The 14,942-nt window shown below is 45.1% G+C and overlaps 1 long non-coding RNA gene across 2 annotated transcripts; it reads left to right on the top strand.

Moving 5' to 3' along the window:
• The first annotated feature begins 9,033 nt into the window (after positions 1-9,033).
• Positions 9,034-14,210, top strand: LOC135966762 (uncharacterized). 2 transcript variants are annotated; one of them, XR_012421736.1, is made up of 2 exons: positions 9,034-9,123; positions 12,105-14,210. It is a non-coding gene; the product is annotated as an uncharacterized lncRNA (long non-coding RNA). The 2 variants fall into 2 exon arrangements; XR_010580353.2 differs by having other exon boundaries at positions 10,268-14,210.
• The last annotated feature ends 732 nt before the right edge of the window (positions 14,211-14,942 follow it).

The raw sequence follows: 14,942 nt of genomic DNA, 5'->3' as shown, positions 1-14,942 counted from the left end.
ATTCCTATGTGCTCAAGCCCTTATCCCCATGTCTGTATCATTAACAGGACCGGAGGAGCTATATTATCAAGTATCTCTCCACTTCTGTAGATGAGGGTGGGGTAGGATGCCACCGGTCACAGTTTTGGCCAATAAGACCAAAGCAGAATTCCCAGCAAAGATAATTGCAAAGGTGCAGGTCCTGGGTCACTGAGCCTGCATCCCCTCGGACTTATTTCTACAAGACTATAAGAGAAAAGCAAAGCCCTATGTGCTGAAGTCACTATGAGTTGTATACTCTGTTGTTTGCATGCTGAAGCATCCCTAATTGATACACCAGGCATCTGTGTGACTTGAGCAGCCCTTGCTGATCCGGGAATTGTCAGTTTCATCGTAGAGAAGCTTTGCACTCCATTGTCTAGCAAGCCTGAAGCACCTAATCTCAGAGAGCCTCATCCCACCACCTTGTTCCTTTTTCCTCAAGCTTCACTGTTATCTTCAGGGGACATTCCTGAGGAACAATTGATTAGGAAGAAACAGATGCCTCTGCATGGCATCACAGCTCAGCAGTGGCACTAAAGGACAGTGGAGGAGGAGCTTCCCTGTAGTGAGCAGAACTTCAAGCCACATATCTCATTCCCCACATGTCCTGGAATGAGGGGTGGCTAGAGATAGGGGTGCACAGTTCACTCCAGCTTAGAGCTTTGGCCAAATAGCAAGGAATTTAGAAGCGGCAGAAGGGACCTGGAGACGAACAGTGTGGAAAAGAGGATATGTGTTGTCTTTTCAGAATGGTCCAAGAGTAGCAGAATATCTGTATTCTCTGCGGCTGCTCCCAGACTGGATGAGACACCCTGCTCTGTCACTGCGGGTCAGCATCCTCCTCCAGCCAACCAATCTCTTGCGTGGTGGTATTCTAGAGAGTGGCCAAACTGTCGGAAAGGAGGTGATGAATTGGGTCAAAAGCAATTCTCCACAACCTACTCTGCCATCCCCACTGCATAGTGCCCAAGCGACTGGCACCATTCACCAAATTGAGATTTTAATATTTACCATACCCTGGGAGCAACCAGCTTCTGGGTGGCACAGTGACTGCACCGAGCATCTTCCATCATAGAAGCACGGCCATCTGCTTCCCTGGAATTACGATGAACTTTGTGCTTCAGTTTGCATTCATGCTACTTTCAGCATCACTATCCCAGACTTTCTAAACGTCTTATACATTGTCATGTTGCCCCACATTACATTGCTTCTGACAAATAATTAATTTTATAAACAAAAGAAAGTAAGGCACTACTTTAATGTTTGCGGGATTCACAGGTTTTATCAGGTGTACTATCCTCCAGATATAAGCAGTATATAGATTCTTAAATACATATTAAAAACTGAGTTTTGATCCCAGCTGGGAGAAGATATCTTGCGAGGCTGGGATGCTGTCCTGTGGGTGCAATATGTCCACTGAACCAGCAGTCAGTATGTGGTGCTTTCTCATCCTTGGCCAAAATACATGAATCTAAAGGTAAGAATAAAGGTGGCATGCCTCATGATTAGACCTATGGCCTAATGACACATTTGTATTTCCAGTCCTCGTACTTCAGTGCTTTTCTTATTTGGAGGTTTACTAGCTATGGAAGAAACCCTTCTATTAAGGATCACAACAGTGTCTTCCACTGCTTGGCCATTTATGTTTTCAGGCCATTTGGCACAAAGAAAAAGAAAAGAAAAAAGTAGGGAGGAGAAGTTGTAGTGTTTGGGGGACACAGGTCCTCGCTATGAAGGAAATACTGAAGTTTTTTACACAATGGCAACAGGAAGGTAAGTGAATGGAGCCCAGGTGATTCTCCCAGGTCCTTATTGTACCGTGATTGCTACCGTGCCCAGTGCTATCACCGTACATGGACTAGAATGCCAAGGGTTGACATTCGTTGATAATGAAAAGTTGAGTTATCCCAGTGGGTAAATAACAGCTTAGTTATTGGCTGAAGGCAGAAGGAACATAGAATACGTTATGGAGAATGCAGTCTCCACTGATGTTGTCTTCCATGCTGGGTCATGGGCTATGTTCATAATTTTTTTAGTGATCTTCTTTTCCTTTCCCATATTGTATATAGGTGCGCAATAAGTCCTGGTAGTACTAACAGTGAAACTGAGAGCATAGGTTGCAGGATATTGAGAAGGCACTGGAACTGCTCTAGAAGACTGTATTACTCAAGGAACGTGGAGTGGTTGAAGTAAATGACTACAACTTAGATTATATTCCACTGAGGAGCACTCTGCTTTTAATCATACAAGAAAGGGCTATGTTATTTTAGGCAAGAGTACTTTTTTCCATGAAATTGAAGAAAAGTTTACATAGGTGTTGAGTTGTCAAAGGGAGGGGATGTAGAAATATTTCCCATTTTCTTTAGAAGAGGGCCACTACCTTGATTCAAAGGCTCTTCCAGTTTTGAAGGAGTGCCTCATTACGAGGCTTTATGGGAGGCAGAGCCCTCCCTCCCAGGCCAGAAGCAGAGAGACCAGATGCTTCCTCTCACCCCTAGCCTGGCAGCAACCTGGGCTTGGGCAGGTAGCCAAGGTTGGAGCAATTGGATGCTCTCACCCAGGACTCAAATCCTGCTTCTTGGGTGAGCCTCTGAGACAGCTGAGATATGAGCCCTGATGAAATCTGCACCAGACTGCTCTCGGCAGGGAGCTCAGCTCCGTCTGGCTGCCTGGCTTCCTGCTTCTCTCAAACGGGCTTTTGAACCTTCTCACTGCTGCTGTAAACTACTCAGCATCCTTCCTTCTCTGATTAACTGACCAGTCAATTTCTGTCACTTGCAACCAAGAATTCTGACTAACGTGCCAAGTAATTTCTCTTTACTCCGAGTACGCCTCAAAAATGAAACACTTTCGAACAACAACTTGTTTTTCTTACCACAACTGTTTGAAGTAGTTTGATAAATTGCTTGGCCTAATAATTGCGTAAATATTCTGGTATTCTGAGCTCACACACAACCAAATCAGGCCCAGCCTAAGAATGTTAGAAAACTGTCTTTTGCCATGAGAATGTTTTCATAATCTATGTATGATATGCGTGTAATCCATACGTCAAACATTCATTATTCATCTCATAGATCCCAAGAATAGACACTGTCGCCTTTCAAGAGTTCAGACTACAGAGTAATTGAAGTACTACATGTACCTACAAGGTTCAAGAATAGTTGAGAAGAAAGAGTGATCAGCACAAGGCTGGGGTCGTAAGGAGCATCCCCAGGAAGGGGAAATGCAATATGCATCGCGCTAGAGAACTACGAGCATTTCTTCAAGCAGAGGGCACAACATATGCAAAGACCCAGGAATATTTCACATACTGTGTCAGGGAACTACGGGATGTTTGAAGTGGCTACGGCAAGCTTAGGAAAAGAGCAATATAGGAAAATGAAATGAGTGTTGGGCAGAGGCCAATTCCTGGATGGCTCTGTTGATTTTTTCCTAAATGTAAAAGGAATGTACTAGTTTCTCAGGGCTGCCATAATAAAGTGCCAGGGACTAGATGGTTTAAACGACAGACATTTATTTTCTTTCAGTTCCAGAGGATGGAAGTCTGCAATCAGGCTGTTGACAAGGCTGGTTTTTCCTGAGTTCTCTCTCTTTGGCTTGTAAATGCCACCCTCTCCCTATGTCTTCACACGGTCCTCCCTCTGTGTGTCTGTGTGTCCTAATCTCCTCTTCTTCTAAAGACGCTGGTCAGATTAGATTAGGGCCTGTCCTAAAGACTTCATTTCAACTTAATTACCTCTTTAGAGACCCTGCCTGCAGATAGTCACATTCTGAGTTGCGGGGGATTAGGAATTCAACATATAAATTTTGCTGGGGATAAAATCCAGGCCCAATACAGTGGTTCACACCAGTAATCCCAGTGTTTTGGAAGGCTAATGTGGGAGGACCTCTTGAGGCCAAGAGTTCAAGACTAGCCTGGGCAATATAGCAAGACCCCATCTCTACAAAAAAAAGTTTTTTTAATTAGCTAGGTATGATGGCACATACCTGTAGTCCTAGATACTTGGGAGGCTGAGGAAAGAGGACTGCTTGAGCCCAGAAGTCCAAGGCTTTAGTGAGCTATGATTGTACCACTGCCCTCCAGCCTGGGGGACAGAGCAAGATCCTATCTCAAAAAAAAAAAAAAAAAAAAAAAAAATTAGCCCCAAACAAGGAACACTTACTACATGTTACAGTGATAAAAAGAGTATGGTACTGGTCTAAAGATAGACATATAGCCCACAAACAATTGAGACTACAGAAATAAACCCATAAATAAATAAATAAACCCATAAACCTAATTGATTTTTAATAAGGATACCAAGACCATTTAATGGGGAAGACTGTCTTTTCAACAAGTAGAGCTGTAAAACTGCATATCCACAAAAGGTATTAATGATCTACCTGTAAGTGATAAAAACCAAAAAGCCCTTAGGAGAAAACATAGTAGTGAATTTTCATAACCTGAGATTTGGCAATGAATTCTTAAATGTAGCACCAAAAGCAAGCAGAACAAAAAATAGATAGGTTGGATTTCATCAAAATTAAAAACTTTTGTTTACCAAGGCACATTAGCAAAAAAGTGAAAAGACAATCTACAGAATGGGAGAAAATATGTGTAAACATCTGATAAGGGTCTAGTATCCAGAATGTATAAAGAACTCTTACAATTCAGCAGAAAAGACGTATCCCAATTAGAAAATGGGCAAAGAATTTGGACAAATACCTTGCAATGATACACAAGTACCCAAACACACATGAGAAGATACTCAACGTCATTAACCGTTAGGGAAATGTAAATCAAAACCCCAATGAGATACCATTTCAAATGTGCTAGAATGACTATAATAACAAAAAAAAAGGAAGAAAGAAAAATTGAAATAACAAGAGTTGGTGAGGACAAGAAGAAACTGAAACCTTTAGACATGAAATGCAAAATGGTACAGTTGCTATGGAAAACAGTCTGGCAGTTTCCCAAGAAGTAAATAATAGAATTATCATACCAGCAATTCCACTCCTACATATATATTCCTGAAAATGAAAACAGATACTAAAAAAATACTTGTACATGGATGTTCATTGTAACACTATTCACAAAAGCCAAAAGGTAGAAACAACCCTAGATCTATTTAACATGAATGAATAAACAAAATATGACATACACATAAATGAAGTGTTATTCACCTGTAAAAATAGATGAAGTACTGATACACCTTACAATATGCAAGAACTTCAAAAACACTATACTGTGTAAAAGAAGCCAGACACAAGAGGTCACAAAAACACTATACTATGTAAAAGAAGCCAGACACAAGAGGTCACATATTGTGTGATTTCATTTTTTATAAAATATCCAGAGTAGGTAAATCTACAGAGACTGAAAGAAGAATGATGGTTGCCAAGGCTTGGGAAGAGGTAAGAATAACAAGTAATTGTTTAACGGGGTTTTCTTTTGGGGCATTTGCATTAGTCCATTTTCACACTGCTATAAAGATACTATCTGAGACTGGGTCATTTATAAACAAAAGAGATCTAATTGACTCACAGTTACGCATGGCTGGGGAGGCCTCAGGAGACTTACAATCATGGTGGAAGGTGAAGGGAAACAGGCACCTTCTTCACAAGGCAGCAGGAGAGAGAGAGTGAGATAGAGAGTGCCACATTTAAAGTGCTACATTTAAAACCATCAGCTCTCTCATCAGCTCTCTGATAGTGAGAACTCCCTTGCTGTCAAGAGAACAGCATGAGGGAAACCACCCCTATGATCCAATCACCTTCTACCAGGTCCCTCCCCTGACATGTGGGGATTACCATTCAAGATGAGATTCGGGTGGGGACACAGAGCCAAACCATATCAGCAATGAAAATGTTTTGGAACTTAAAATAGGTTGTAGTTTTACAATATTGTGAATGTACTAAATACCACTGAATTGTGCACTTTAGATAGTTAATTTTATGTGAATTTCCCTTCAGTTTGTTTTTTAAGCTAAAAAATAATGGGCTAAAACAAGCTTAAGTATATTCCAAAATTGTATCCCTCTCAATCACTTGAATTTAGGTAGAAGTTTTTGAGTTGCAGAGTGAATCAAAGGCTGGAAGTTTTGGGTCACCCAAGGGAATATATCACACAGCAGTCTGTCATTTGTCGTATATGTGGTTAAAAAGGACAAAATACTTGGCCAGGAAGGTAGGGTCAGCTCTAATATCCCAGGTCCTGATGATATGTGATGATGGCTTTTTTCTCTGGGATGAGGGTTAATTATCAGATTTGCTTACATAATCAAGAAATTCTTCAATACAAAGGTTTTTAGTAAAGTGGCAACATTATTAAAATTTCTATGTCTCCATATGCTCATAGGAAAACACCAATGTGTTGAAAATTTTCTTCTTTAATCCTCAAGTTTTAGGGTTTTGCCTCTTAAATATATTTCCTCTTAATGGCATTTAATATCCCTAAACACAAAATGGAATGATGCTAATTCAGTCATTCTATAACATCAATACATCATATGGACCTGAATAAAGAATGTCCCTCATTGTTTAGGTGCATTTTGAATTCCCTATCTGTCTGGTGCAAGGAAATGAAGGGGTAATAAAATCAGAGTGTGCATGGAAGCATTTGATCAAACTCCAGGGGCTGCTGCTGGGGCTTGGAGTGGGGGTGTTTCTAAGTGGACCACATAAGGTTGTGGCATCATTTTGGATAAACATGGAAAATATCTAAAGTGTAATCTATTCAGGATGATGGCACATTACAGGGAAACTATAATGGGTGTGAAGAATTCATAGGCGTCTGCCACGCACAATTTAACTAAACAATTTGCCAGTCCTGTCTTTTAGAGTGGCATTTTTAACACCTTCATAAAGCAACCACATAAAAGAAAGAACAATCTACATCTATTCAAAAAGACAGCCAGCTTTCCTAATAAAAACACAGCAAGAAACATAGATTCCACAAGTTAATATGAGGCAGAGCCACACGGGAGTCCCTGGAGTCATTAAGACAATTAAGTCACTAAATGACGTGGAGAATCGGTTGAATTCCTTAGTCAAGAAAGAAATAAAAATTATTCACTTAATACAGGTTTGCTTATTTATAGTACCACAGGAGTCATTTTTTTTGGTTTTCTTCCTCTATGTTTTCCTCTGACTTGGAGAGCCCCGTACTTATGTATAGTTTCAATATAACAGATGATACAGATCAAGCCTTAATGCCCAGTCAGCAGGAAAAAGAAGAGAGAAAGATCTTTACTAATAAAGTTACCAAGACTCTGACAAGCTGTTCCCCAAGGATTTAAATTCCCACAGACGACCAGCTCCAAATCCCAGAGAAATTTTACAAAATGAGCATAAATAGGCAGGCTTCATGAAACAAGACTGCTCTTTCTAAAATGAGAAAAAACTTATTTTTATGTGAAGAATCATTTCGAAAGAGAATCTATAGGTAAGAGTCATGTGTTCTCAAAAGCTGAGGTAAGCAGAATTACTTACTGTTGCCTAAAATGAAACTCGGCTGACATCATCATCCTTATCCTTTTAGATACAATGAGAATATTTTTAGAAACCACATTTCTATATATTACTGAGCAAAATTTGAGGGGCCTCAGAACCTGGTAAGTGATCATCTTTCAATGATGATCCTGCAGAGACCCAAAAGGAAAGCGACCCTAGAGGAAGGCTACTGTCCTTTCTGTGGCTTACCTGGAAGGAAACTCACCGGGTGGATTTGAGGAATATCAAGGCCATCCCTTTTTGTTGCCTGATTCTCTGAACCTTTCTAACTCTGAGGGAATAAGGGGCTGGAGGTGCAGAGGGAGACATATGTAAGACAATTTCCCATTCTGAATGGGTACCATAGGTGCCACTATTCTCTCATGTGAGGAAAAGAAAGAGAGATCAGCCTGTTACTGTGTCTATATAGAAAGAAGTAGACATAAGAGACTCCATTTTGTTCTGTATTTGAGATGCTGTTAATCTGTGACCCTACCCCCAACCTTGTGCTTGCAAGAGACGTGTGCTGCGGTGACTCAAGGTTTAATGGATTTTGGGCTGTGCAGGATGTGTCTTTGTTAAACAAGTTCCTGAAGGCAGCTTGCTGGTTAAAAATCCTGCCCGTCCTGGGCAATGGAACATCTCTGTGTGAGACCCGATTATATGCTCTGTTTAGTGAGATAGGAGAAAACTGCCTTACGGCATAAGGTGGGACTTGCTGGCGGGACTTGCTGGTGCAATCCTGCTAAAAGGTTTGTGGAGATGTTTGCATATGCATATCAAGGCACAGCATTTTCCTTTGAACTTACCCAAGTCACAGAGATCTTTATCCATTGTTCTTACTGCTAATATTCTCCCTTCAATGATCCTATTGTCCTGCCACTCCCTTATCTTTAAGATGGTAAAGATAATTTTCAATAAATACTAAGGGAACTCAGAGACCGGTGCGGCGTGGGTCCTCTGTAAGCAGAGCGCCGGTCCCCTGGGCCCACTTTTTCTTTCTCTATACTTTGTCTTGAAACTAGGCCTCATAAAACTTAGAAACTAGGCCTCATATAGAAAAAAATTAACACCAGGTGGCTCTGGATAGGGTCCCACCCTGCCTCGATAGGGTCCCACCCTGATAGGGTCCCACCCTGCCAATTCCGGGAAACAACCTCATGGGGTCCCACCCTGCCAATTCCGGGGGTCCCACCCTGCCTCGAAGTTCCCGGAATCAGCAACTCCAAGAAAAAAACCTCATAAGGTCCTGCTCTAACCAATTAGAACAAGACACCTTGCTCAGGCCATAGCTAGACCCAATTACCACGCGCCTAAAGCTTTGTTTGAATTTCGCACCCTAAGCTGTGTTTGAACTTGTATTTGCCTATATAAACAGCCTGTAACAAGCAGTCGGGGTCCCAGGGCCAACTTAGAGCTTGGGACCCTAGCGCGCTAGTAATAAATAACTCTCTGCTGTGAATCTCGTGTCGGTGATCCTTCGCGGCGACCCCTGCCCAGGAGGGAATCGACAGTTCGGTTCCAACATTTGGTGCACTGGCCGGGAAGTGGGGTCGTCCGAGGACCCCCGACCCATCCGGCGGAGACCCATCTGGCCCGGGCCACGGACTGCTGACTGAACGGACCCACCAGGTACTTTCGTTTTGTTCTGTCTGTCTTGCCGGCTAACTCTGAACTCTGGGGAGTACTCCTTCTGAATTAAGTGGGGAAGGGGGACAGACGTGTCCGGCACCTTCCCACTTTCGCCCTGGAGGACGCCCTGGCGGTAGTCTGGGAGAAGGCTAATGACTCGGTCAGCCTCCTCAAATCTGTAGGCAGGTCGCCCCTGCCGTCTGAATATTTTATGATCTTGTGGCGCTACTCTCTGGCTGCGCGGCTTCTCCTTACTTGTCTGGTCTTTGTTTTTGTTACTTTTGTCTTGTCCTTGTTATACGTGGACGAAATAAGACAGACGCTGACGACTCCTTTGTCTCTGACCCTGACTCACTTCCCTGACGTCCGGGCTCGAGCTCACAACCTCTCCATAGAAGTCCGTAAGGGACGATGGCGAAAATTCTGCTCATCCAAGTGGCCTACCCTCCATGTTGGGTGGCCCCGGGATGGAACATTTGACCTCCCAATTATCTTACAGGTTAAAGCAACAGTGATGGATCCTGGGCCACTCGGACACCCGGACCAGGTGGCCTACATAATTATTTAGGAGGATCTGGTCCGAAATCCTCCCTCTTGGGTGAAACCCTTCCTCCATTCCCCTTCCCCATCCCAATCTACCCTCCTTGCCTTAGAAGCCCCAAAGAATCGGAATCCGGACCCGCATAAGCCAGTCCTCCCAGATGAACCCCAGAGGGACCTCCTCCTTCTCGACCCCCTGCCTCCTCCACCTCAAAACCCCCTTCGGGGACCTCCACCTTACGCTTCACCCTTGCCCCCTGTCTTGTCCCCAGCTCTTTCCTCTACCGCCTCGACCCCTACCCTTTCTCCAACTTCTCCCTCGGCCCCTCCCTCCACCCCATCTCCTCCTCCAGCCCCGCCCAAACTCACCCCTGGGACGCCGCCGCCGACACCTCCTCGTCTCCGCTTGCGGCGGACTGAGGACCCAGAAGGCCCTTCCACTTAGCAATCCTCCCTTTTTCCCCTCCGTACTGTCAGTCACACAGTCCAGTACTGGCCCTTCTCTGCCTCTGACCTCTATAACTGGAAGACCCATAACCCTTCCTTTTCCCAAGACTCTCAGGCCCTAACCTCGTTAATAGAATCCATTCTCCTCACCCACCAGCCCACCTGGGATAATTGCCAGCAACTCCTGCAGGTCCTCTTAACCACTGAAAAAGGCAGCGAGTCCTCTTGGAGGCCCGGAAAAATGTGCCAGGACCAGGAGGCCTCCCAACCCAACTTCCCAATAAAATAGACGAGAGATTTCCCCTCACCCGCCCGGACTAGGACTATGAAACGGCACCAGGTAGGGAGAGTCTCCGAATCTATTGCCAGGCTCTGTTGGCGGGTCTCAAAGGGGCAGGAAAACGCCCCACAAATTTGGCCAAGATAAGAAAGAAACCCCTAAGAAAAGGGAAGCCAGGTTAGCGAAGGAACAGATAGAGCAAGAGGATCGTAAGAACCGAGTAAAGGATAAGCATTTAACAAAAATCCTGGCGGCAGTTGTGAGAGAGAAAGGACTAGGGAGAGAGGGAAAGAAGCGGAGGCGGCCAAAAGTGGAAAAAGACCAGTGTGCCTACTGCAAAGAACAGGGGACTCGCGGAGGCGTTAAGGACGAAAGAGGGCGCGGCCAACTCCCGGGGGGACGGCAGGCCGAGAGCGCGGCGCCCGGGCCTGGCGCCAAGCCTGAGCCCGCCAGACGGGAGGCGGCCCCGCCGCGGGCTCGGCTCCGGCCCCAGCCCCGCCAGCATGGCCGGCCGGACCGTACAGGCCGAGACCCGGAGCCGGGCCGAAGATGACATCAAGAAGGTAATGGCGACCATCAAGAAGGTCCGGAAATAGAAGAAGCAATGAGTGACTGTGGGCGACACTTCCCTTCATATCTTCAAGTGAGTGCCAGTGGTGGACCCCCAGGAGGAGGAGCGAAGGCGGGCAGGTGGCGGGGCAAAGAGATCCCGTGGCCAGGAACGTCGGGGCAGGGGCGCCAGTCCCCGAGGGGGTGGCCCTCTCATCCTGCTGGATCTCAATGATGAGAACAGCAACCAGAGTTTCCATTCGGAAGGTTCCCTGTAAAAAGGCACAGAGCCCAGTCCTGGGGGCACCCCCCAGCCCAGCCGCCCTGTGTCACCTGCCGGACCCGCAGAAGGGGTCCCTGAAGAGGCTCAGCCCCCACGGCTGGGCCAAGAGAAAAATCCCGGGGCATAACTGCTGGCAGCACTGACGAACCCCCAATGCTGACCAAGGAGGCCCTGGCAATGATCCAGCAGATGCATGCCTGGACACACTTGAGTAATTGAAAGCTAAAATTACTGATTAAAAAAACTGACTTTCTAATCCCAAAGACAAGTACCCTGGTAGAACAAGTGACATCTGCCTGTAAGGTCTGTCAGCAGGTAAACGCTGGGGCTACCCGAGTGCCAGAAAGGAAACGAACTCGTGATAACCGCCCAGGAGTCTATTAGGAAATAGACTTCACTGAAGTAAAACCTCACTATGCTGGATATAAGTACTTACTGGTGTTTGTAGATACCTTTTCAGGATGGGTAAAAGCCTACCCCACCCGGCAAGAAACGGCACACATAGTAGCCAAGAAAATTTTAGAAGAAATGTTTCCTAGATTCGGACTTCCCAAGGTAATTAGGTCAGATAACGGGCCGGCCTTCGTTTCTCAGGTAAGTCAGGGGCTCACCAGGATATTGGGGATTAATTGGAAATTACATTGTGCCTATAAACCCCAGAGCTCAGGACAGGTAAAAAGAATGAATAGAACAATAAAAGAGACCCTTACTAAATTGACCTTAGAGACTGGTTTAAAAGATTGGAGACGCCTCCTATCCTTAGCTCTGTTAAGGGCCCGGAATACACCTAACCGTTTTAGGCTCACTCCATATGAAATCCTCTACGGAGGACCTCCCCCTTTGTCAACCTTGCTTAATTCCTTCTCCCCCTCCGATCCTAAGACTGACCTACAGGCCCGGCTAAAAGGACTCCAAGCAGTACAGGCCCAAATCTGGGCCCCTTGGCAGAACTGTACCAACCAGGACATCCACAGACCAGTCACCCCTTCCAGGTGGGAGACTCTGTCTACGTTAGACGGCATCGCACTCAAGGACTAGAGCCTCGGTGGAAAGGACCCTACATTGTTCTCCTGACCACACCCACAGCCATAAAGGTTGACGGAATCTCCACTTGGATCCACGCATCCCACGCCAAGGCTGCTCCAGAGACGTCCGGACCAACACCACTTAAGACATGGAAACTCCGACGCTCCGCGGACCCGCTCAAGATAAGACTCTCTCGTATCTAACTCCTTGCTTATTGTTTGCCCTTCTTCCCTGCGCCATCTCTAGTGTAGTTTTTGACGCTAACCCCCCACCGGCCATTTAGCCTGACCTGACAGATAATTAATTTTAATAATCAAGAGGTCTTAAATAAGACCTCCGAGAATACTCCTATAAAGACTTAGTTTCCAGACCTCTATTTCAACCTAAAAAAAATAAAAAAATAGCAGAAAAGATAAAAGACACAGGCCCCCGGTTTACTGGTCCCACAGAAGTCCTATTAAGGACTCCTCAGGATAAACAAGAATAGAAAGGACAGGCTAGAAAGGTGTCCATCAGCCGGAACAGGTTTTATGCCTGTCCCGGATGCAGGACAGGACCAATAAAAAAAACTTGTAAAAATCTGACTCACTTGTATTGCAAAAGCTGGTCCTGTGTAACTACTAATAATAGAAAGTAAAAATAGGCCACAAAACCTTAGTATATAACCATGTCCTTTGTCCAGCCCTGTACCACAACCCGATATTCAGAAAATTGCAACCTGGTTCGCATCAAGTTTAAAGATGCGGCAAAATCTGATAACAGATAGATAACAACAAGATTAATATAAGGTCTCTATTTATACCAGCACAACCCGCCTAAAATTCCCCTCCAAATCAGACTATTAGTCAATCCAGACACTGCCCCTGTTGCAGTAAAGCCAAACCAGGTTTTATTAAAAGCTAGAAAGCCCCCGGTTTCCATATCGGAGAAGCCCCAACTAAAAGCTCCTCAAAGCACTTCCCCGCCCTTAATCTCCCTCACCCTCGCCGACATGTTAAGAATTAAGGTAGCGGCTAAAGTTAAGACCAGGACAGCAGCCCTAGTGCATAGTAACCATCATCTGCAACAACTTAAAGTAGCCATAGAACAATCTATCACAAAACTTAAAGAGTCCTTAACTTCTCTGTCTGAAATTATATTACAAAACCGACAAGGACTAGAAATTGTCTTTCTAAAAGAAGGCGGGCTCTGTGCAGCCCTAAAAGAGCAATGTTGTTTTTATGCAGATCATTCAAGAATAGTTAAAAATTCTATGGCAAAACTAAGAAAAAGATTAGACAAGAAAAAAAAAGAGAAAAAATCTCAACAAAGTTAGTTTACAAATTAGTACAACCAATCCCCTTGGTTTAGCACCCTAATCTCCACCATCTTAAAACCCCTCATCCTGCTCACGCTCATCCTGACTTTTGGGCCATGCATACTCAACCACTAACTCACCCTTATTAAAAATAGATTAAACATAGTACATGCTATGGTTCTGACCCAACAATACCAGACCCTCAGGACTGAAAAAGAGGCTCAAGATTGAGCCTCTGACACAAAAAGAGGAGGGAATGAAACTAGGCCTCATAAAACTTAGAAACTAGGCCTCATATAGAAAAAAATTAACACCAGGTGGCTCTGGATAGGGTCCCACCCTGCCTCGATAGGGTCCCACCCTGATAGGGTCCCACCCTGCCAATTCCGGGGGTCCCACCCTGCCTCGAAGTTCCCGGAATCAGCAACTCCAAGAAAAAAACCTCATAAGGTCCTGCTCTAACCAATTAGAACAAGACACCTTGCTCAGGCCATAGCTAGACCCAATTACCACGCGCCTAAAGCTTTGTTTGAATTTCGCGCCCTAAGCTGTGTTTGAACTTGTATTTGCCTATATAAACAGCCTGTAACAAGCAGTCGGGGTCCCAGGGCCAACTTAGAGCTTGGGACCCTAGCGCGCTAGTAATAAATAACTCTCTGCTGTGAATCTCGTGTCGGTGATCCTTCGCGGCGACCCCTGCCCAGGAGGGAATCGACAGTTCGGTTCCAACAGTCTCTGTGTCTCATTTCTTTTCTCAAGTCTCTCATTCCACCTAACGAGAAACACCCACAGGTGTGGAGGGGCAGGCCATCCCCTTCATCTCATTTCGTCAAAAGGTTGTGAAATAAGGGTCAATGGTGGGATTCATAAGTCCTTTCCTGAGTACATTCTAGGTTTTCATTAGCTCTTCCTGTTAATTCAGAGAACTCAGACTCAGAGGGCAGGAGGGTGGCAGGGTCCTCTCTTCTGAAGAAAATCTTTCAGCTGGGGATACTGAGGCACTGTTCTGGGGCCCTGTGCAGAACGACTACCTGGAATGTCCAAACAGGTTTGGAGAAGTCTCTTCTGAAGGTCAGCCTCTGTCAAGCCCGCATCCCTAACCCACCTCTCCTCTGCTAGCTCCCTGACTTCATCCTCGGTATAAACTCAGTGTTGAAGCATCATGGGGCACCATCTGCTACTGAGTGGGGAAAGGAAAGTGAGTCCAGACAGGGTAGAAGGTGAGTCAGTGAAGGCTTTGATCAGAAAAAAGTCACTCCAGGTGCTTCAAACAAGGAATTAAATTCTGCAAGTCAGGAACAAGATAGTGGAAGAGCTGAAAGACTAAACAAACAAACAGGGATAGTAAGGTCAACCAGAGGTTCATCCCTCCTGCAGCTGCAGGGACAAAGGGATGA

The sequence above is a fragment of the Macaca fascicularis genome, chromosome 13 (assembly GCF_037993035.2).
Source record: "Macaca fascicularis isolate 582-1 chromosome 13, T2T-MFA8v1.1".
NCBI classification, from domain to species: Eukaryota; Metazoa; Chordata; class Mammalia; order Primates; family Cercopithecidae; genus Macaca; species Macaca fascicularis.
This window is presented reverse-complemented; position numbering and strand designations above follow the sequence as displayed.